Source organism: Lissotriton helveticus, chromosome 1_1 (genome assembly GCF_964261635.1).
Source record: "Lissotriton helveticus chromosome 1_1, aLisHel1.1, whole genome shotgun sequence".
In the NCBI taxonomy this organism is placed as follows: Eukaryota; Metazoa; Chordata; class Amphibia; order Caudata; family Salamandridae; genus Lissotriton; species Lissotriton helveticus.
Window position 1 is genome coordinate 373,080,930 of NC_136057.1, and position 25,244 is coordinate 373,106,173.

At 47.3% G+C, this 25,244-nt stretch overlaps 1 protein-coding gene across 6 annotated transcripts in view; it reads right to left on the bottom strand.

Annotated features, from left to right (window-relative positions):
- The window catches only part of WNK1 (WNK lysine deficient protein kinase 1), a 1,347,111-nt gene that overhangs the window by 164,234 nt on the left and 1,157,633 nt on the right, over positions 1-25,244 (bottom strand). The window lies entirely within an intron of this gene.

A 25,244-nucleotide genomic window follows, 5' to 3' on the forward strand; every position in this document is an offset into this window, starting at 1 on the left:
TGCCTACAGCTTGTACAAAAGAGTTGGTGGTATCCAAGATACAAGGAATTGTGAACTTGGCTGCAAAACAACCATCCTGAATTCCCTTTCAAAGTACAGGGCGACGTTCTTCCGGAACACTGGGGAGGACTTGTGTCATCAAGACCCAAAGGGTATGAGATAGCGGCCCAACAAACAGAAGACTTTGACTGATTGCAAGACCAAACTCGTCGAGGAGAATATCCATTTCCTGAAAGTCTTCCCTCGCTTTGATTCCCTGGCAGGGAAGTGGTAGGTAAATTGTTGGAGTTGGTTTGGTTAGTGGAAGCTTGCACCACGAGAATCTCTGGAGAGGGATGCTGTGACAAAGAGGCAGGGTCGCCTGGAGTATAATGGTGGGGCCTACCAATTTGCCAGTTGACAGGCGGGCCGGAATAAGTCTTCGCCCAGACCCAAAGGAGGCTATTGGCCAATGCTTCATTGAAGTGGAAGAGAGGCTCAAAAGCAGTCTGGCCAGGTTGCAAGACTTTGGTAAATACATTTGTTTTCATCTTTATGGTGGGGAGGTAGTCGTCAAGAACTTCAGCCACCCTGCGCATAACAATGGCCTGGGAGGACTTAAGAGATAAGATTGGGTTGGGGAGACAGACCGACCTGCCTTCTCTGGCTGATAGTTGCTTCCATCAATGAGGGGGCAGGATGATGAGGGAGGTAGAGGGATACGGGGTGGGATGTAACACAGTTTGTGTTAAGTTGTTTATGTTATAGTTTGTCGGTCGCATGAGTCATTGGAATAGGAAACCCCTATAGGATAACTAATGCAGAGGAGAGTTGCTCTCCCCCCTTTGGACTTGGCTGGACTTGGCACCAAACACACCCAAGCACTAGACATAGAATGGCCCAACACCCAGCTTTTACGGTACTGACGTGGAACATCAATAGGTTGGCCAACAAAATCAAAAGGAGACTAGTGACAATTCATTAAAAGACTCCACCTAGATATTATAATGCTTCAGGAGACCCATCTCAAAGGCACACAATGTAGATTTATAGGTGTAGGTTTTTTTCTGTGTTTGCCCATGAGGGATACACCACCGGAGCGAGGGGAGTGGCAATATTGATGAGGAAAAACATTCCCTTCCAAACCACACGCCTCTGACAGGACCCCATGGGCAGATACGTGGGGGTGACAGGGCAATGGGGAAGGACAGAGGTAACTTTGATTTGTGTATATGCACCACCCAGACTTCAAGAACCTACCATGAGCAAGGTTGTAGACGTTCTGCTCGAAACACCCTCCAGTCTATATATAGTGGGGGAGGGGATTTTAATGATGTAACACACCCAGAGTTGGATCGCACTGGAGGAGTGTACAAGTTTACAAAAACCACCCCCCCTGTTGCGGTTCTCCAGTACAATGGGGCTGGTGGACACATGGCGGTGCAAACACCCACAGGCAAAACAATTCTCCCTTTACTCAGGGGCACATAATACAACTCTAGATTGGATTATATCTTAGTCCCCGGGCATGAATTGAATGAGATAAGCCTTGCAGAATACGCAGGAGGTCTCTCAGACCACTCTACGCTTTTGATTAGAAAAGGAATGAGGAGTCGAAGCAATGACCAGAGCTGGAGACTTAAGATATGGGACCTGCAGAACAGTAAAGTGTTGAAAGGTATCCGGGCAGACACAAATATATTTTCAGGAAAACAAGAATTCGGTCTCCTATGGGGTGATGGTGTGGGAGGCACACAAGGCACTGCTATGAGAAAGAGCACAGAGTCGTATCGCCTGGGGATAAAAAAAAAGAAAGAAGTAGGTTCCTAGAAGACATGGAGCATAACATACTAGAGGTTGAGAGACAAGTATCCAAAAGAAAGGACTCCATACTAATCCGTAAACTGACCGCTCTGAGACAAGAATATAGAGAATTAGCTATGGCCAATACCAGAAAACAAAGGCTGGCTACACTACATCACCTTTACGAAGTGGGGTTCAAGGCAGAGGAACTCTGGGCCTGGATAAGCAAATAAGAGATGCAGGCCAGATGGGTAAGGGAAATTGTTGACTGCCAGGGAACCACTCACTCCACGGACGAAGGGGTGGTGCAAGCATTTGCTGAATACTACCGAAACTTCTATCCGGCCCATAACCCCCACACACGCATAGATTAATATCTAGCGCCAATTAATACACCAACGCTGGGGAGGGAAGAATCCCAAGAATTAGAGGCAGACCTGTCCCTGATGGAGATCCAGGAGGCAGTGATGAAACTGCACCCGGGGAAGACCCCCGGCACCAATGGGCTGCCGGCCAAACTCTACAAGCTCTGTATTGATCTCCTAGGACCACACTTACTCCAGCTCTTCACTGATGCACACAAGGAAGGTATATTACCTCCCAATTTGAGAATGGCAACCATAGTGGTCATACACAAGGATGGGAAACCTCACGACCAATGTAGCTAGTACAGGCCCATTTCCCTACTCTACACATAGAATGGAAAGTTTTAGCCACCATCCTAACAACCCGCCTTCTTAAGTATATCACATCCCTTGTTCACGATGGCCAATCGGGATTCATGCCGTCTGAATCTCAGAAGGACCCATAACTGGTTAATGAAGGTGAGAGACCGGGAGACTCCCCACATATTCTTATCGTTCAACGCAGAAAAAGCGTTTGGCGCAGTACACTGGTCGTTTCTGGACTGCACTCTGGCCAAATTCGGAAAAGGGCCTAAATTACACAGCTGGGTCGCACTCCTTTATAATCAGCCCATAGCTACGATGCGAACCAATGGGATACGCTCGGCAACATTCCCCATTGGGAGAGGGACGCAACAAGGTTGCCCTCTCTCGCCACTTCTCTTCACGTTAACCTTCGAGTCCCTTGCTGGCAAAGTTTGAGATCACCCAGATATCTGGGGCTTTTATAGGGCTTCCACAGATGACAGAGAAGAAAACCTTTTTTTCTACGCAGACTATGTTTTACTATATATCTCTGACCCAGACATGGCAATCACAGTCCTATTTGACAACAAAGTAGAATATGGCAGTAATTCCGGCTATAAAAATGAATTGGAATAAGTCTATGCTATATTACCCTAATAACATCCAAATAGGCTGGCCACTACCCTGGAAACTGAGGAATGCACAGGTAGGCTTCCAATATCTGGGAATATTTGTGACCCTACATTGCGAGAAATGTAGGCAAGAAAACCTCAGAAATGTCCTGCGAAACTTTAAATTGGACGCGGAGTGGTGGAGGGATCTCCCTCTCTCCCTGCTTGGATGAGCAGCCATTTTTAAAATGATCACTCTGCCCCAATTGTTGTGCGCCCGCCAAAATACATACCATCCACTCCCCAGGGGCATCATTGCAGAATTGGACAGCGGACTTAGATTTCTATTTTGGCAAGGAGGTCACCCCAGAACAGCGCTTAAAACACTACAGCAAAATCCCAATAATGGAGGGATTGGCTACCAGATGTGGAGGCCTACTACTGGGCTTCTCATCTTGTACCCATAAAAGAATGGATTCAAAGGGCCACGGATCATCCAACATATCGCCTAGAAAAGGAAGAAATGGCACCACATACATACTTACATTATCTCTATGGGGAGGGGGTGGGGGGGGGGGGGCGGGGAAGAGGGGCTCCCAACTACTGCCTACAATGGAAGTCACATTAGCAGCATGGACGGGCCGGGTCACAAAGACCACTACGCTCTGGGAAGGGAGAAGATTTAACTACACAAACTAAAAGGGTTTGAGGCCTGGGATCTTCTGGGCATCTCCACAATAGGGGACATCATAGACTAGGGGGAACTCAAAACATGTACGATGCCACTCCTGGCAGGCAGAAGGTATCCAATGGGAACATCTCCCGGATTATGCCCCACTCGAGGGAAGGCTCTTACAGGAAGAACTGGTAGAGAAGGCTGTCTCCTACACATACAAAACCATTAGCAATAGCATGTCAGACGGACTGGGAGGACTACGGGCTAGATGGCAGAAAGATGTTGGGCCATTGGAAGATATAGATTGGGAGGCGGCATTGATGCACCCCAGAGAGGTACCTATTAAGGCAAGGCTAAGCCTCATACAATATAAGGTATTACACATAATTACTATAATCAGCACAAACTACACAAAATGGGAAGGGCCATAGTGCCCTACCTGCAAAAACGGTTAGAAGTGAACATCCCGAGTTGCAGGCGTACTGGGCAAAGATAATCGAGAATTATGGGGCAGTACTAGGCGTGACACTGTCAGTCAAACCAAGATTCGCTTTGTTGGGAATCCAAAGTGAGGTGGCTATTACTAGGGCCCAACTAAACTTCGTCTCCCTAGGACTATTGGTGGCCAAGAGGGATGTGGCCAGAAGATGGGGTGTGGCAGAGAGTCCCACGGTCCAGTAATGGATGAGAGGAATGGACCTATATATGGCCACCAAACTTAACACGTACCTTAGTAGGGGATGCCCCAGGAAAGTTTGCAAAATATGGGGTCCATGACGACGACACTTTGAGCTTGATATAGGGGAGGGTACGTGACAACCCACACCTCAAGTAACTTAGGAGACACCTACGGGTAACTTTGAGGAGGGACCCACATAGAGGGGGCACCCGGGCATTCATTACTCTTAGACACTAGGGGGAAGTCCAGTTGTTGTGAAAGAGCAATGGTATCGAAATAAATCATCACCAAATAAAAGGAATTGGGGGGGGGGGTCTATGTTGATTATGGCAAAGTTTTGATGCAACCAACAACTGTAGTATTGTTTATTGCATGTATTCAGTAACTAAAAATAAAAATAAATGTATGTTTTTTTAAAAACCATGGCCTGGGAGGAAGTATCTAGGCCACTTGCCTCTTTCACATCCTCATCCCAATTGTCATCGGAATAGGGCTGAGCTAACTAATCACTCTGATCATAGTCTTTGTCAGAGTCTGTCCAAAAAGGCATCATAAAAAAATGTTGCCCGAGTGGTAGGAAAAGGGAATGCAGAAGTTGGGCAGACATCAGATGGAATAATCTGGACCACCTGTTGGACGGGGTGAGGTTGTTATCAAAGCCAAGGTACCTTAGCCTGGCGTGGTTGCTGAGGGCGACGTCAGGACTGGGGTAGACAAAAGTATTTCAGAGGGTCCAGTTGTTGCAGAGAGTTAACCTGACGGCAGTAGTACAGATGGATGATTTCTCAGCTCAATGGGACCTGAAGGTGTGTCCAAGGAGGTAGCAGAAAACTGAAGAGCCAGAGAATACTATTTGGAACTCTTCGATCTGGTGGTGGGTGGCTGTAGTCCCCAGAAACTTGGCTATGCCCGGACCAGCTGCGAAATCGGCTAAGTCGGCTTCCCTTGGGACATGCGCTTTGTCAGGTGAGTGGGAATGGAGAGAAGTAGCAGAATGCTACTTTGACATTTTATGTTTTTTTTGTGCCTACCGGAGGACCAGGAGAGCTGCGAAGATCGACCTCTGGAGCGGCTGCATCGACTCTGGGACTGGGATCAAGCCTAAGACTTGCAGTGAGAATTGGAGGGGTCCCAGCACTGTGTCTTCTTGTGCTTGGTGATAACGTTTTTGCCTTGCATTCCCTGATGGCCGTCGGGTTCATCGTCATGCAGTCTTCGCAGGTCTTAGAGTCGTGGTCCAACTGCTGATACCACAAGCAAAACTGGTGGGGATCTGTCACAAACATCTGGTTGCAACAGTCCTTACAGAGCTTAAAACCTGTCATCTGAGGGAGTGACATCATTTGCACACGCTTAGAACTTGTTGAAGAAATTGAAAATGTGTTTAAAGAAAAAAGAGAAATTCTGGATCCGCATCCTGTGGCGCAGAAAGAGAGGAATGGAAACCAGCATGAGGGACTGGTGACTATACAGGCTCGCACGTCAATAACGGAGCTTTCTGGGATGCAGAGACCGTTAAAAAGCTTCCAGATCCAGTATGGCGCCTGGGGACTATTCAAAAGATGAGGAATCTGCAGCGAGAATTCTTTATCAGAATGTTTTTGACAAAAATGTAATTTCTTGGGTTGACCGCTAGGCTGAAGACAAATCCTCTAAAACAAAATATGTGGGGGGGGGGGGTGGGGGGGGGGGGGGGGGGAGTTTTATATAGTGCAAATTAGACCAGAGAAATTGGGTATCAGAGCGCTTTACATGAGTACCAGTTTCGTTACAGAAGGACACATTAAGTGTTGTTAGGCACAGGGAGAATAAGTGATTTGCCCAGAATCACAGGATTTTGAGCATCTTTGCAAAGGCTAACCTGGTACCCCAGGTGTGAGGTCGACCGCTTTAGTCGTAAGGCTACATCCTCTACCCATCTACATATCTATATAGATTTTGTTTTTTCAAAGGAGCAGCAGACTCTGAAGAGAGGCTGCACTGAAGTTGCCTGACGCCATCCAGCTTCAAACCCCCAAAATCAAAAAGGAGCAAAGTGGTTGCTGCACGCTTCATTGCAGCAGGTAAGGTTGAAACGGTCCAGGAAGATTCGAGAAAACTAGCCATAAGGAAAATGTTACTTGCTCTGTAAGCATCTATGCCTGGCATGTAGCGCTGTTGATTCACATGCTGTGTATACTCATTGGCTCCATTGTTATACTGATTTCCACACGGCGAGCGAGAGCAAAGCAATACAGGAGAGAGAGACACATAGAAAGATGAAAATGCAGAGGAAGTAAGAAGAAATAATAAATGCAGCAGCCAGAAGAGTCCGGGGAGGAGGATGATCATATATGAATCTACAGCACTACATGCGACGAACAGATGCTTACAGGGTAAGTAACATTTTCGGTTCGAGGCATGTGTGGCTGTCGATACACATTCTGTGCATAGACTGCAGTCCTCCCTTAAACGGTGGCTAACCTGTGGATGTTGGAGAAGACACAAAAAGGGCACATAGTACAGCTAGACCAACAGTGGCTTGTTGGAGGCTTAGTATTTGGTGTAGGACAAGTAGCTGCGTAACAAATCAATCAATAAGGCATTTGTAAAGCTCAGCAAAAATCACCTGAGAGGGTCTCAAGGTGCTGGTGTTGCTAGATGCTTCATGGTGATCTGTTCATTCGAACAGCCAGGTCTTGAGTCCTTTCCAAATTTGCTGGAGCATTGAGGCGATCCAGAGGTGTAGGGGAAGGTTGTTCCAGGTCTTGGCCGCCAACAGTGGGAAGGAACGTCCTGCGCTGTTGCTTTGGCGGATCTGGGGGGGTGTCAGCGAGGGAGCTGGAGCGTGGGTGTCTGGTCAGTTGGTGGAAAGTCATACGTTTGTTGATGTATGGTGATCGTTCGTTGTGCAGGGCTATGTATGCGTGGATCAACATCTTGAACTGGCATCTCTTCAGGAGTGGGAGCCAATATAGTTTGTTGTGATGGGGTGTGATGCGAGTATGTCTGGGGGAGGCCGAGGATGAGTCTAACTGCTGAGTTCTGTATTGTCTGTAGTCTCTTCAGGAGGCGTGTGGTGATTCCTACGTAGAGTGTATTCCCGTAGTCTAGCCTGCTAGTGATGAGGGCCAACGTGACCGTCCTGCTGGTGTAGATTTGGAGCCACCTGAAAATCTTGAGAAGCAAGCGTGAGGTGTAGAAGCAGGTGGATGAGACTGCTTTGATCTGTTCTTTCATGGATACCTTGCTGTCCAAGATTATGCTGAGGTTGGGGGTGTGGTCTGATGGGGCGGGGGATGCCTGCTATGGGGATGTTCTTGAGGAAGGCCATGGTAGCCCCTTTCTTCCTAGTAGAGTAGTGGGATCTAGGAGAGCACACAAAACTCTTTCGGTTTATGCAGAACAGGTTTGGCTGCCTTTAACTATCCATCGGATTATGCCTGATTTGATAAGGCCTTCCCCTTATGCAGTTCAAAACAAGCAACAAACATTGATGAGTTTTATGAAAGGGCTTCGTCCTAGCCACATAGTATATTAAGGCTCATATGACGGCTAAGATATAAACAGCCTTTATGCAACTGAGTCATGTTGAGGAAAGAAAACTTGGAGTTCTATAAACTGGTTAAGGTGGAAAGGATAAACCATCTTAGGAAGAAATTAAGAGTTGGTACGAAGGACAACCTTATCTCTATGAAACTGAAAGAAAGGTTCTTGTAAGGTTAATGCTTGGAGCTCACCAACACATCTCAATGATGTGATAGTCACCAAGATAGAAATTGTAATGGACATGGTTGAAGGGGCTCAAACTGAGAACCCATAAGTCTTGTCAGGACAATGTTAAGATTCCATGATGGGCCAGTGGCAGCCGGGGTGCAGTTACTGTTTTGAGTCCTTCTAAAAAGCTTTAATGACCGGAATCCTGAAGAGAGAGACATGTTGCCTATTTTGGAGATACACAGTGGCCAATTGTAGCCAAACAGAGGTGAAGGCTAGCCCACATTTGAAGATGTAGTAGATAACTAACAATGTTATGAACGCTGGCTGCTAAAGGGTGAATCTGTTTTGAAAGGCAGTAGCAGACAAACCTTTTCCATTTGGAAGCATAGCAGGCATGAGTGGTGCGCCTACGTGCTTCTTTAAGAATATTCATGCATTCAAAAGGTAAACTGAGGTGCCCAAACTCTAAGACCTCAGGAGCCTGATCAGAAAGGGGTCCGGTCTATTGGATTCTCTTGTGCATACTCACTGAAAGCTTGAGGAGAGTGATGAACCAAGGAGTCACCAGGATGACTGTGAGAGAGGTCTGCTGTAGCCTCTGAAGTGCAAAAGGAAGGCGGCAAATATCATCCATAGTGCAATGCCCATGGACTGAGAGAATCAGGAGGCTTGGGTCAACTGGATAACTGTCCTTGGACAAAACCTGTGGGCGTTGATCAGATACATGAGAAGGGGAAACGCAATCGAATACAATACTGACAGAGTGAGAGGAACCGTGAAGAATGAAAAGAACACCGCAATGGTGTTGATCAGAACACAGGGGCACACTTTCGAACCCAACAGCGGAAAGAAACAATCTAACAATGGAGCTGATGACCATATGCACTGCAAGAAAGAGGTAGAGTCACAGTACTTTGTGACTCAAGAAGAATTCTTTGAAGAAAAAACAACTTTGCACACATTCGGGCCAAACACAAGATGGCAGGAATATGAACAGCATGTGTTATCTACAGCTACACATGCCTCAAACAAAGTTATCTAGAGAGGATCTACAGAGTATTATTGGGTTGATAGATAACAATTATTTGTTTCAGTGTAAAGTATACGCACACTGCAAAGTAAAAATGAACTGCAAAACATTCACAACCTGACAAGGAAGTACAAGCATATGATGCTACGGATGTTCCAATGCTGGAGAGCTATTGCAACACTGTGTCCATTTCATATGGAATGTGACCGAGTCGGTAATGCCCAGAGCTCTTCAGTGTTGATTGATTCACTGGCTCAATGAGAATTCTGAAGCACAATGTACCCTACTTGGTAAACTTAGTAGGAATTAATTACAAATATGTTTTCTTGTTCATGTTATCAACACATTCCTTTAGAACTTCAGGATAAATTTCAATTCAAGATAAATGGGTTTGACGCTCCAGCAACTAGTTATGTAATTTCTTGTCCTGATCTGAACATAGTTTGAGGTTCTTGAGATAGCAAATATCCAACCATTCAGCCAAATGAAGAATAATATGACACTATATGAATGACAGAGAATAGAGGATGCACTTTCAGGAAGGTAACTCCCTGATATGATTCACCTCTTTCACCTATGAGGATGGAGTTGGGAAAAAAAAATCTTTGATATCCTAATGTCTTGGGGTGCTTATATTTTCAGTCTGTGAGTAACCTATCAAGAGGAATGACCAGAAGCTTTTTCTCAAAGATGATTATAACAGCTTTCGGAGGACAGGCCTGGCCATATCTTAAGGTATTTGTGACCATGCTCCTTTTCCCATGCAGGCACGGACTCCATATAATTTTTTTTCATTACCAATTGTTATGTCAACTGGAACCTGCTTTTCTAGCATTGAGTGATTCTACGGTGTGTGCATCCTAACTCAGCTGGCTTTTGGGGTTCCTAGTAGCTTTTTCTTTTTTCTCTTTGCAGCTTCAGCTGAGGGAGACAACGTTGCAAACAACTAGTTTCACAGCACAAGAAGCACTATCATAAGTAGTCAGTAGTTCTACTGTGTCTGTACTTGCTAACAACCATCTGATGCACGAATGTTACAGTCAAGATCTATATAATAATAACAAGCATTTGCAATGCAATCGGTCTTGCCTTTGTGACCTTATATGTATTTAGCTACGCAGCACATTATGGAGAAGTGTGGCTCACTGGTTAGAGGAGGCAGATCCTGAAGCAGAGGTCAGACCCGGGACCAGGGTTCAATTCCCGACGCGGCAGGGTCTTGAGCCCAAATATCCACGGACTCGATAATTCTCGTTTCGGTGCCTACTCGAATCATGGGTTCACACTCTGCAGCTCTGGGCATTAGCCTGCTTAATCTCCACTACGGCCCCCCCCCGGCGGGATGCCTGGCTTTCACCTTGGGGGAAGCCAGGACGGGTTCCCAAGGCAAGCGCCGAGATGCCTACGGGTAATCGAGCGCTATATAAGAACGCATAATAATAATAATAATAATAATAATAATAATTAGCCTAGGGGCTGAAACATCTACTGTTCTCTAACATGGAGGGAAAGTAAGCACCAAACTGCGTGACCTGTATGGGAACACAGAGAGAAATATTGCCTTTCATCGGGAAATGTTATAGTCCAAAGCTCTGTTTTTTATATCAAATCAAGGCCTTCGGTGGTTATATCACTGAAAATACAAGATAAAAAAAATATATTATTGTCTACGGGTACTCGTGGAAGACAATTTCTATGAATAGGAATCTAGAGAATGGTCGTTTTCTATCAATAAAGTTAAATAGAGGCAGTTGTCAGAAAAATTAAAAAATAAAGTCCCTCAGGAGAAAGCAATTCTGATATTTTACTGACAGTTAAATAGAGGCAGTTGAACAGAAAAAAAAGATCCTACACGGAAGCAGACAAGTCCTAGGGCTGATCCCCAGAGCCCACAAAGTACATACACATATAAGGAGTAGTTTCTGTCCTGTAACTCCAGTTCTGTAGTAGGGGTATCTCTGTTATAGTCATAATCTAGTGAATAGTCCCGCCCATGTGCGCGGACCCCGGAGCAATCAAAAATAATCTCTTAAGTTGTCCAAACATGCAGAACTGCACAGACACTTAAGAGAGAATTTAAAGACAGATAATGCAGCCTATATCCACAGGCTACACTGTCCAGTACTTCGACTAGAAATTCCACCAAAAGTCCACAAACAGCACAGCCTGTCCAGGGTTTTCTTACAGAGAAAACCTTGCCTGTAACAGCAAAACCCTCTGGAATGATAGAGAGGAAGAAGTGGACAGACAAGCCCCATAGGCTGCCATTATGTGGCTCAAAACAGGATACTGTGCCTTTAAGAGAACTTTCCAGAAGCCTCACAGTATCCCAGAATGCACTGCAGGTCCCTTCCACCTTCAGTTCTTTTTGAAGGCGTAACACGCCAGACCTGTAGTATTTCTTACATGAATATCTCTCTCCACCGGGGAGGAGGGCGGGCGCTTATGACTATAACAGAGATACCCCTACTACAGAACTGGAGTTACAGGACAGAAACTACTCCTTCTGTAGTAGGGGATCTCTGTGTATAGTCATAATCTAGTGAATAGAATGGCAAGCCCATCCCCACACCAAAGCGGCGGTGGAGAAAAGAGAAATAACCACTACTGTGCGAACAGATTTCGCAGCGAAGCCTGCCCAACCCGAGCATCTGCCCTGGCAACAGTGTCCAGACAGTAATGCTTAACAAAGGTATGGACCGACTTCCAAGTGGCTGCCCTGCAGATATCTGCAAGCAGAACACTACGGAGCAAAGCAGTCGTGGCAGCTTTGCCCCTGGTGGAATGAGCCTTAGGTTTACCCCCTAAGGTCTTATCAGCCTTTTGGTAACACAATTGTATACAGGACACAATCCACCTCAAGATGGACTGTTTAAAGGTAGCAAGACCGGTCCTGACTGATCCATAATTGATAAACAATTATTCTGACCTACGAATATCCTTGGTTTTATTCAGATAAAATTTCAACACCCTCCTAACATCCAGGGAACCCAGAGACCGTTCCGCTGGAGATGAAGGATCCTGAAAACTCGGAGGCAAAGTTATAGTCTGGTTAACATGGAAGTCAGATATAACCTTCGGAAGAACTTTTAGGGTGAGTACGCAGAACAACCTTAGCAGCATGAAATACAGTATAAGGTTCCTGGCCACACAACGCCTGAATTTCCCTCACCCTGCGGGACGATGTAATGGCCACGAGGAACGCCGCCTTCCAGGACAGGTGCTGCAATGAAGCCTTATGAATAGGTTCAAAAAGCCCCTTCATCCATCAGGGCAGCACCACGTTCAACCCATGAAGGCAAAGGAAGCCTGACAGGAGGGAACACTTTCTTCAAGCCTTCCAAAAAACACTTTGATCACAGGGACCTGAAAGAAGGAAGTCTGTGAAGGCCATGTCCTGTAGGCCGTCAGCGCAGCAAGATGAACCTCAATGCAACGGACATTAAGGCCAGATTGCGCCAGGTGTAGAAGATACGGAAGGATGACATCTTCCTTCTACGTCCGTAGGTCATAGTCCTTGAACTTGCACCAGATGCAAAAACCTCTTCCACTTGTAAGCATAAGAAGTCCTAGTGGAAGGTCGCCTAGCCTCCTTCAGTATGTCCATACAAACTTCTGGTAGATTCAAATGGACATAACGCACTACTCAGGAGCCATGCCGCCAAACTCAAAGACGAGAGGTTGGGGTGCAACATCTGCCCCCCCCCCCCCAACTTCGTGAGAAGATCCGGCCTGCACGGCAGCCGTATGTGAGGAAGGAGAGACCGGTGAAGCAGGTCCGTGAACCACCACTGCCTGGGCCATTCCAGGGCAATCAGGATCATCCGTGCCCTGGACTAGGACAGTTTGATGAGTACCGCCGGAATCAGGGGAATGGGCGGAAAAGCGTACAGAAAGCTGTTCGACCAGTTGATCCATAACGCATACCCCAGCGTCCCCTGCTGGTAGTACCCGGAGGCGAAGTCTCAGCATTTGCTGCTTTCGGCGGTGGAAAACAGATCTACATCTGGAGTCCCCCACCATGCGAAGACTTCTCCTAGTACTTCGTCGTTTATGACCCATTAGTGGTCTTCCTGAATCAGTCTGCTCAGTGAGACTGTCCGAACCTTCTGCACACCTAGCAGATGGGTAACCATGATCGTCAGTCCTCCGGCTAGAAGCCAGCGCCAGATCGCCTGCGCCTCCTGCGACAGAGTGCGCAATCTCGAACCCCCCTACTTGGTGAGGCAATACATCGTGGGCGTATTTGTCCGTCTGTACAAGCAGAGAGTTGGTCTGGAAGGACGTAAGAAACGCCTTCAGTGCCAAGTGAACAGTTCTGAGTTCCAGGAAATTGATGTGATACGTGGACTCCAACGGGGACCACGTTCCTTGTATCCGTAAGTCTCCGGAATGTGCCCCCCAGCCGTGGCGAGACGCATCCGTCACGATAGTGTGTGCGGGAATGTCCTTGTGAAAGGGAACCCCTCTGAGGAGATTCTCCGCCGAACACCACCACTTCAGAGACTGAAGCGCATGCAGAGACAGTCGTATCCTGTCGTCCCAAGATCCATTCCTCTGATCCCACTGATCCTCCAAGCACTCCGCAAAGGTCTCATGTGCAGCCGTGCGTGTGGCGTGAGGAAGATACCAGAGGCCATCGACCTCAGTAGAGAAGACACCGTCCCCACTGTTGTAGATGGAGCGGACATAAGAGCCTAAGCCCTCCGAAGGAGTGATAATCGTCTCTCCTCTGAAGGAGACACGCTTGCTGACAGCGTATCGATGGATGCTCCCAAGTACTGGATGCACTGGACCGAAATCGGGACATCCTTGGACATGTTGAAGTGCAACCCCAGCTTGTTCAAAAGAACGCATGTCTTCTGGAAGTGTGCTAGAGCTTCCGAGAAAGGAGGAGGCCTTGATCAACCAATCGTCCAGGTCCGGGTAGACAAACACCTCGTTTATCCTCAGGTGTGCAGCTACCACCGTCATGCACTTCGAGAATGTTCTGGGCGCAGAGGGCAGCCCGACTAGCAGTACTGTGTACTGATAATGATTGGCGCTGACTCGGAATCGCCGGAAGTACGCATCCTGTAGACCTATGACAGAGCCAATCTCCCTGTTGCAGCTGAGGAGAAAACCTGATGCAATGATAGCATGCGAAATTCCTCTCTCTCTGCGAATCCACTTGTTTGCTTGTCGCAAATCCAGAATGGACCTGAATTCTTTCTTGTCCTTCTTGCGAACCAGAGAGAACCGGGAGTACAGACCTCTTCCCCTTGAGACAGAGGCACGTCTCCTATCGCCCTTTTCCTGAACAGGATATCGGCCTCCGCCTGTCGCTCGCGCAGCTGAAACTGCGAGCTGACCGGAGGAATACCTGGAGAAGGGCTGATGAACCGATGACTGACTTAGACCCGGCCGGCCTTTGTTCGCCGAGGAGCATCAAGCTCTACCGCGTATGCGCACAATATACATGTGAAGTATTAAAGGCGGCCCGGGACCACAGACAAACCCTGGGAGGAAAAACGCCGCTAGAAAGGGAAGGAGGTCTCAAGCCGGTCTCCACGCCCCAAACCTACAGCCTTCCAAAAGTCTTGAGTCAGACTTATGCGGGCCACTCACTACCCCCATGGCAGCCCAAGGGTTGCCCAAAGAACGGGAGAGTAGCAGCACCCTGCTGAGCCGCAGGCTGCAGAGACGTCTGACGAAAACAAGTATGGCAACGTAGGACAAACCCACAATACTTGGGGGTCGGCAGGAGAGAAAACTCTGCTCCGACACCGATGCTTAGAACTGAAACCATCAGGTCTCTTGTAAGGTTTCCCTTCTGTCTCTTGGCAGGGGAACCATAAATCGGTGAAGAAAACACCCCCACACAGGGATCCTACCACAACCGCCCAGCAACAGCGGGCCACAGCATGACGTCTACGTGCCGCCACCCCTGCGACCAAGTCAGAAGTACATTCGAAGCCAGAACCTCCTGGCAGGTGGTAGCGGACCAAAGCGAAGCACCGCCAACCAGTTAAGAGTCGGAGAGGGACTCCCCGTACTCGAGGAAGACGCATCCCCGGCATCAAGGCACGGGGATTCGCAGACTGAGGGGCCGAAGGCCCCTGCCTAGCCGATGAGTAGGCATGCGAATACTCAAAACTAAGCAAAAAAGGACCAACGTCCCTCGCTTACACGTGGTGAGCAGCCACAGACTCCCCATCAGAAGGGTTCCTCGACGCCGATCAACTGCTCGGCGTCGTGAGCGGACGGTGCCGGGAACACAAAGTCCCCTCCTACGAAGAGGGGCTCAACACGGAGCGAGGCCTGGAACAAGACCCAGGCCGCAAGCACCGGTAAGTGTTCCGCGGCTGTAACCCATGACGTCGACTTCACTACGACGTCACCATCACTAAGACAGTGACTGTCTCTACGATAACCAACACTCCGACATAAAAATGTCACCACGGTGTCAAACACAGAGACGCCGAGACATCCACAACCGTGACGTCTGGACCCAACGGAAGATAGCGGAGTCCAAGCGACCAACGCCCCAAAAGGAGCATCACTGCTCCATGACGCCGAGCATCACCGCTCCATGACGTCGAGCCTCACCGCTCCATGACGTCGAGCATCACCGCTCCATGACGTCGAGCATCACCGCTCCATGACGTCGAGCATCACCGCTCCATGACGTCGAGCATCACCGCTCCATGACGTCGAGCATCACCGCTCCATGACGTCGAGCATCACCGCTCCATGACGTCGAGCATCACCGCTCCATCGACGTCGAGGCACTCCATCGACGTCGAGGCACCCCATCGACGTCGAGGCACCCCATCGACGTCGAGGCACCCCATCGACGTCGAGGTACTCCATCGACGTCGAGGCATCGAGGCATCTCCACGACGCCGAGGCATCTCCATGACGCTCCACGTCCTCGAAGCCGACCGGAACCGCGTCATGGCTCAGACGTGCTTTTACCGGGGAGAACCCCAGAGGTTACAGCATGGGACTCGGTAGAGGACCCACCCTCTCCTTACCCAGAGGCTGAAGATGCCTTCAAACTCCTCTGTTCTAAACCTGGGAGCCAAAGCTTCCCAGAAAAGAAGTCACAGAGAAGACAGGTGTCAAAAGACACAGGCAAACACAGAATACAAACCTGTGAGCTTCAGCTTTGGCCTTTAGTACAGCTGCAGACAAAGCACTTGTCAGACTAGAAGTAGTATAAGACAAGAATACTGCAGAAATTCTGCCAAAAAAACAAAACAAAAACACAGCAGAAGGTAGATAAAGGCCAAAGACGTCGAGTGAAGCTGTAAAAATCCAAATTTATCACAAAAATAATTTAGAAAAAGCTCAAAAAAGAAGAGCTAATGCTCCAGGGTCCTGCTAGCAGGAGCCGGAAAAAAGAACTGAAGGTGGAAGGGACCTGCAGTGCATTCTGGGATACTGTGAGGCTTCTGGAAAGTTCTCTTAAAGGCACAGTATCCTGTTTTGAGCCACATAATGGCAGCCTATGGGGCTTGTCTGTCCACTTCTTCCTCTCTATCATTCCAGAGGGTTTTGCTGTTACAGGCAAGGTTTTCTCTGTAAGAAAACCCTGGACAGGCTGTGCTGTTTGTGGACTTTTGGTGGAATTTCTAGTCGAAGTACTGGACAGTGAAGCCTGTGGATATAGGCTGCATTATCTGTCTTTAAATTCTCTCTTAAGTGTCTGTGCAGTTCTGCATGTTTGGACAACTTAAGAGATTATTTTTGATTGCTCCGGGGTCCGCGCACATGGGCGGGACTATTCACTAGATTATGACTATACACAGAGATCCCCTACTACAGAAGTATATAATAAGAATATACAAGAGGTCTTGAATGCTCGACCTAAAAAAGAAGGTACTCTGGCAGCAGGTCCAACAAGAAGGTCCCTGCTTCTCAATCCTTGATGACTTATTCAGGTTGAATAGAAGTGTCAATGCCTGGGGAAAGGAATCGTCCTACCCAGAAGCTGTAAGACCATTTGCTCAAGTCTACCTCTGGGTACACAGGTTCTGCCAGGAGCTACATTGTGGGATCGGGCCTGGCTTTCCAACTAGGCACACTGGCACTAGAACTCTAAGAGATTGAGCACTCATCCATGTCAGGGTTCATTTTCAGGGGAAGTCCCTACGTGCATCCGTGGCACAGGATGTTGAAAAAGCACCCTTCTGTAGTCCCTTTTCAATGAGTGCCAGCACTGAGACTCTACAGAGATACACTGGACAGTTGCACCAGCCTCCTATAGGCACCCACTTGATACGTTCAAAAAGGCATGTTCTTCTTCTGAGTCCAAACTTGCTGTCAAGAACATATCCTGCTCAGTCCAGACAGCAGATGAGAGGGAGAATCGCACAGTTTAGTGATGAAAGGCATGTACCCGCGATGCAGCACAACAGTTCTTCACACAATTGTTTGGAACAAACGAGGCATAGGAAGAAGTGTCAGTACATGAAGGCACAAAGTTCAGCTCTCCTCTCAGCCCTTAACAACTTTAAACATTTATCGTATTAACGCAGTAAGTCTAATATAAACAGATGCTGAATGATAACGAACTACATTTGATTAAGTAGGCGTAGAGAGCAGGTTAAGTTACATGGTTAACAATGAGGTTAAATATACAGCGGGAAGAAATATTAGGCATTCAGCGGAGGATGGATGAGTTTAAGGGATACAGATACTAAAAGTGCTACAGTGCCATGATACTTTTAGAACGGTTATTCGATATTCAAACACGTTATTTTTTTAGGGCTCGGCTGAACGCGCGGAAGCGCGTCTCCGTCGAAGCTCTTTTGTCGGCATGTGTGCTTCCCAGGAGACAATCCTGGCCGCGCGCATCGCCTTGGAGGCGATTTCAAACTGACACGCGCACGCGAACGAGCGCTGCGGCCTGGCGCTGTCTCCTGGGAAGCACACACGCATGCGCATACACACACAAGCGCCCACGCACATACATACAGAGACACCCACCCCCCCTCCGCAGACATACACACACGCGCGCGCACACACACGAGTGCACCCCCCTATCCCCCGCCGTCGCACACATGCATACACACACAGGCGCACACACACAACGAGGGAACCAAGCCCCCCAGCCCTTTGTAACTTACCAGATCAATTCTGAGGGACTCCGCTCTCCTTCTGGCGTCGCGAGACGCTTTCACTCCGCCTTCTCTTCCGGTTACGTACGCAGCCCCGCCCCCGTCACAGGCGACTTTGCCTGACTTCCCGTCCTACCTGCGCTCACTGAGTTCGGGATCTCCTGCCTCGCCTGCTTGTCCCTTCCAGCGTGCGGCTTGACGTCATCTCTCTGTGGACCTTTTATGATGGAATCGGCCCTTTAATACCTGCACTGTCCTGGCAGCCGGTGGCTCTGTCCACCTCGTTTAAAAAAAGTATTGGTGGTTCTAGAAAGTGTTACATGAAAAGTGATACAAACTCTTGCCATCCAGCGAGCATTTCAGCTTTGCTTGCTTCAATACAGGTGCTAAGAGTGTCTTAATTGATTTGTCATGCGCTGTGTTGTTCTGGAAAAGCTCTCATCTCCTCCCACCTCTTAACACCTTTCCTTGAGGCCAGGTGATGGCTATGCCATATTCCTTCTGCCACAGTTTTCGGAGTAAGTGTTCTGCTCCTTCATACAGACCGATGCTCCTGGATTTGCTTATAACCCTCCTTTACTACACAAAAGACACCATGACCTGCCTCATGGAAGCATTAGTGATTTGTGATGGGACTGAGGCACAGAGATATTGCTGTTTTCTTCGGTCACACATTGGGGTTGAGTAGGGAAGCGTGGTTTAAATCCCGGGTTCGTGAGTCCTCGGGCTGTACCTTAACTAGTAAACCGCACCTTCTACTTTATATGAAGGTGTTTGGCTAGAAGCAAAGCCTGTAGGGGATGGATACTGCACATAGTCGGTTTACATCCGCACAGCATCCTGCTTTAAGAGGCCCCGGAGGAAAGCAAGCCTCGGAGGAAAGCCAGCCAGTGCTTCTGTGCGAACCGAGCCTTCTCCAGTAGGGGTTAACTGTGAGTAACTGCGGGCTAACTGCAGGCTGAGAAATTAGATTGTGTTGCCTAGAGACGGCAGCACTTTTTTCTATACCAGACTGGGAGGAAAAAGCAGGGAGAGAGAGAGAGGCAGACACATGCTGGAGGGTTGGGGGAGTGTGCGAGGGGTGTGAAAAGACAACCGAGCAGCAACCAGGTCAGACTGGGACACAAACAAGACCAGAGCACAAAAATGTGACCACATTTGCAAATCACATTTCTCAATACTTGCTTGGGTAGTATATGGGGCAGCAGGCATCATCTTTGGAAAGGCCTGTAGCAAGTGGTGCATTTTAAAGCACCGTGGGCCAGTGGCTATAAATCTTCTACGCATCGTCAGGGAACTGAAGCATCCTGCAGAGATGATTTAGAGATGCGGAAACCTGTTAGTGAATCGATATGGACTGATCCGCTTGCCCAATCTGACATGTAATTAAGCCGAGGATGGTGACCACGAACCAGTGAGGTCCCGAACAGACGGCTCAGAGTTTGCCTTTGCACAGTGTGGGAAGCCATCAAGCGGGTGGATGGGTGTCATGGAGCGGGTGATGGTGTTCATGTCATACCCGGTGCTGTGTGTGATTCTCCTTTGTCCCTATCTTGGCGGTAGTGCTGCAGGCATTAACAACGGTGGTATGGGATTGGCCAAAGTAAGCAGGACTCCATCACAATCCTTTTCGAAGTACATCATACCCGAACTGGGACCGTGAGATTATTGAAGTCGATGCCACATTACTCTATATAGGGCTATGTTTTCACACTGAGGGAGTCATTACATATTGGCTGTGAAAACGGAGGTAACAACAAGTGCGAGATTTCAAGTTTTCCAAACTTTTCCCCAAGACTAATTGGTTTTGTGAGTGAACATCCACAAGGGTGAGGGGATCTACTTGGAAGAACCCAGAAAACGGGTATGTTTGTTGACTGTGCTGAAGGGGAAGTCAAAAAGGCCCAATATTCGAACACCCAGGATTACCTGGTGAGGCAGCAACAAGTTGCCAGGTGGAAACAAACCATGTGAAATTGAGTGGGTGTCCGTGTACAGAGCTGTATCGCCTCACCCACACCGCAACTTTGAGCTATTGGCATTGTAAATGACAATGACTTTTATTTATGTTTTGGTTTTTAAAACATAAATAAAAGACCTTGTCATTTACAATGTCAAGACCTTAAACTTGCGTTCATGCACAATGCTAATAGCTCTAACTTTTGCAATGCCGAGACCGTTGCATTGTAAATGCTTGTTCTTACATTTTGTATTCTTTTTTTAAACATCCGAGTCAATTTTACTGTTGCTATTGTAAAATGAAGATTATGCTTTCTAATGCAGTTTACATGAAATAATAACATGATTATTGCACTAAGTATTGGTTTACAGAATTTTTTGTATTATTCATGTGTATGAATTTATAATTTCCTAATGAAAAAGTTATGTCTAATTGAGCTTCTTGTTGATTAATTTTCAGACCCCTGAGGAAGGGTCCATGCAGTGACCCGAAATGCATTGGGTTGTTTAATTGAAGCGATGGGAATACAAGATGTATTGGATTTGCACCTTTTTGAATGAATGAATGAAGAATTTCTTTTGAAACCAATGAAAAAATATTAAAGAAGATTTAACTTGACAATGAAAACTGTTATTCAATTATTTTGAACGCTGGCACAAGTAATGATAAGGAACTCTTGTTGTTTCATGTAATGAGTGCGCACATTCCCAGGGAAGGATCTTTCCTAACCAGACCAGTCACATTTATAGTTATATATAGGAAACATTATTCTGTCAGCTTACGAAAGAAAGGTAAAATACTAAGAAATTGTCTCAGTCACTTCTGCCCTAATACTTATCATGCTAAAAAATGAGGAGAATATTGGAGAGGCTGAAGAAAGGTCACTCAGAAAGGGAGAAGTACAGAAGAAGAATTCTGCAGAGAGGATGATGGAAAAGTTGCCAATTTGTAACATCAGTTCTCTATCACGGCTATCTTCACTATATCCACCTCTCTGATTTATTTTAACACGTTTTTGATATTTTCAGAAATATGAGGACTAAAAGATAAAAACAAAAATGTAAAGCAAATGCTATCTTTAAAAAGGCATTTTATTTTTACATAGCTGTAAAATATTGTTTCTATCTTATAGGTTTCAATAGCTCACGTGTGGATTGACACATCCAGTATTCAAGAATAAGTAGATATTATTACAGAGAATCCTGGGACTAGCGTTTATCCATGAAATATGGAAGTAACGGTGACTGCCAAGTGAGATCAAACAGGCAAGACTCAAAGTACCTTTCGCTAAGGAGTGGAAACCCATGATTTATTAACAATAGGAGGAGGAAATAATTCACAATTGACAAGCAAGAGAGGAGATGAGCAAATATGTTAATGAAGAGCGGTGCCAGTTGGCTATGATACCCCCACCAAAGAGGGGGTGAAACAGAACCTCTCCCATAAAAAAGGGGATGCCACGAAGAAGGGAGTAAGATACAGGAAAGAAAGGGAAACTCAGGTCTCGTAAAAGAAGGATACCAAACAAGGGTCCAAACAATCAAGGGGACTGGTGTCCCAGGTGAAGAGAACTGAAAGAACAACAAACACAACAGCTACCTGACGGTGCATTGGCAGATATGTATTAAAAAAAACACACAGGAGGCAACAGCATCAGCTGTACTCCCAGTAGGAAGGAGAACACCGAAAGGGTAAAAACACATACATGTAACACCAGACTGCTGAAGAAAACAGCACTAGGACCATGATAAAATAGAAAAGGGCCTACATAAGAAAGTGGTGGCCATGACCAATTCGAAATAATATGCCAAAAGATGCCAATACCACAAGGGCATTAGGGAGGTGGAGTTGTAGAACAGGATTACAATATGAATAGGAGAAAATCCATGCGTCCCATAGAGTTAAACAGAACAAAGAGAAGGTCCACACTAAGGAAGGTCAAAGACAGAAATGAAAGTTAACCAGCCCAAGAGTGTGCCTGCCTTTGGTAACAGTGCCACCCATATGGAGGGGGCAAAGAAAAGATGAAGTTGAAGTCCCTACATGGGATACTAGGTGCAGAGATTGTTCACAAAAAGCCACTAAGGCATACAAAATGTCCCCGAAAACGGGGAACAAGGCTATACCCACTACAGAGTAAGTATTTGAGTTGGAAAAATCAAGCCTGCAAAAAGAAGCTCTAAGAACTGACAAGAACTGTCCCACAAGACCGCAAAGCAAGATATGTTCTAGATGGCTGGAAACTAAACCTGTCACTGACAGAATAAATAAGAAAAGTACCTGCAGAAAGCAGGAACACCACACCGGGTGTAATCCTGGAGGGGAGAGATTATCCCACCCTATGAAGGCGGACTAGAGTCAAAACAAGGGGAAACAAACTGTCCAAAACAACCATAGTACAACAGAGTTAAGACTCCGTACCACAATGACTATCTCTGAACTGGCATAAAGCCTAGTCTGCATGCGCATCAAAAAGGGAAGCGCCATCAAAAGGCAATTAAATGCATGTAGTTTGCAAAGCCTCCAAAAAGAGCATTTCGGGCTTCCTCCGAAAGGGAGGGCAAGAGGCACTCCACTTGGTTCCACAAAGTGTGGGAGAAGTGGGCGAGAACACAAGAAGTGTTCAGAGAGTGCAGGGCAGAACTAGAAGAATAGAAAATGCACTTGCCACAAGCATTAGATTTCCTAGCCTCTCGTTCCGGAGCAACAAGAGGGAAAAAAACTATATTTTGAGTGGCTCAAGCAGCCTGAACCACAAAACTCCTTGTAGACGGATGTTTAAGAAGACTGGACGGATCCCATGGGGCGGGCGATGTCTGAGAAATAGAGTGATTCACAGGGAGCACTGTCTCAGGTTTAGCCAAGTACCCAGCAGGATAACCAAAAGAAGTCAGTATATGGAAGTAAAGGCTCAACATTAGAATGGTCAGGATGAAGAACGACAGTTGAAGGGTCTGTTGCCAATTCCACAGAAAGAAGCTGTAATTCCAGTAAGACCAAAATTCGACTGAGCATGTCCGCCAGAGCAGAACTCGCCTCCGCAGCCAAACCAAGAGGAGACAGGGGGCTGGAGAAGATTTTATGCCACTGGCATCACCCAGGTCAAGTAACCAGCTAGACTGTATAGGACGTGGAATTGTGTCCGAAATGGGAGGCGGACACACCACACCACCTGAAGTACTTCCACAAGCATGGCCTTCAGTCGGAAAAAAAAGAGAAAGGGAGTCTGAGACGGTCGGCTCCATCGGCGCGGCATCTGGAGTAGTCACCGAAGCCAGTAGACAACGAGAAGGTGACGCCTCGATGTTAGAAATAGTGTCGACGGCACCACTATGGGAGCTGAAAGACAAGAGCCTGGCCCGCCGGCGTGGTCAAAGGCAGAACCTCATGCCCCTCCATTGGGCCTAAGGGCACTCCAGAGGGAGGTGATGATCCAAGAATAGAATGAAGAGATCGAGAATATTGTCTCATCTGGGTCACAATCGCCCTGGCCCCAGAATAGGTGGAGAGATGTGGGCGGACTCGTGTCCGACACTTCAACAGAAGAGTGGGAACCAGCAGTAGGTGACAACGGCAGGCGGCTCTGCATTTTCGAATGCCGGCATCAAGATTTACCTCTGGACGTCTAAGGAGAATGATGCCCGCAGGAACGGCTCATAGCCCGGACACGCGGTCAGACCGCAGAGCGCATAGGGGACCGAGGACGATGAGAAGACTTTGATGACTGACATTCACGCTTCGAAGAGCTTCATGCGGCATTCCATGCGTGCTTTCATTCGGAGCTAGCGACATGGTTTTCACCCAGGCACTACATGCAAACTGAGTGAGGTCGGTGGTGGACAATTATCGTCCAAAGGACTCTCAAGGCTTGAAGCCTGTGGACATGAAAGAGTAGAAAAGTGGTCACACTGCGCCGTTGACGAAAAAACGTCAAGTAAGCTGAAATAAAACAGCCAGAGAAACTGTAGTGCGGATCCGCGTTGCTATTGTGGAAAAGAAGGAACTGATGTCAGTTAGGAGAGGGCTTTTATTGACTTCAATTATTTATTTATTTATTTCCAATTTATATAGCGCGTTATCACCCGGGGGTCTCTAAGCGCTTGTACCAGACAAAACGGACAACTCCATAGAACAGGCAACTCCACTACAACTCTCCCCAGGCCTCTCGGAACAGTATTGTTTTTAGCATCCGTCGAAATGGCAGCAACTTTGATTCCTTCTGTAGATCTGAAGGAAGTTTATTCCATGCTGCCGGAAGTAGAGTAGAAAATGCTCGACCACCCTGGGTCGATAAGCGATACCGAGGGATTGTCAAGGAGCGTGGCCTCAGACGACCTCAGTGCCCTGCCTGGGATGTAACTCGATAGTCTATTTTTAATGTAGTTCGGTGCATTGCCGTAAATGGCCTTATGGGAAATACAAAGGCCTTTGAACAATGCCCTCTGCCTAACAGGAAGCCAATGCAGCTAGCGCAAAAGAGGAGATGCAGGCGCCCTCCTAGGTTTCCTATAGATCAGTCTTGCTGCATCGTTCATCACTGTTTGAAGCCGTGAAAGTTGTTGCTGGGGTAAGCCCAGATACAACGCATTGCCATAGTCCAGTCGCCCCAGAATCATGGCTGTCACTGCGCTCCTTAAAGTAGAAAAGGACAGTAGATTGGAAATTCTACGCAGTTGCCTGAGAAGGCCTATGCATGTACCCACCACAGTAGACACCTGCTTTCTCATGGACAAATTTCCATCAATGAGGATACCCAGGCTTTTCACCACGGTTGCTGGAACTGGCGTCCTGCCCAACTCCCCAGGCCAAAATCCATCATGCCAGGGGCTGCCGGCGATGGTAATTGGCAGCACCTCTGTTTTATCAGGATTAATCTTCAGGGAGTTGGCAGTCATCCAGTTTACCGTGAATCTCAAGATGTTGTGCAGACGTGCTTGAGCTCCAGGAGTATCCTCTATTTGAATAATGATCTGTGTGTCATCAGCATAGTTATATATCTGACACTCCATCTTGTTAAGTGCGGAAATCAGAGGCTGGAGATAGATATTAAAAA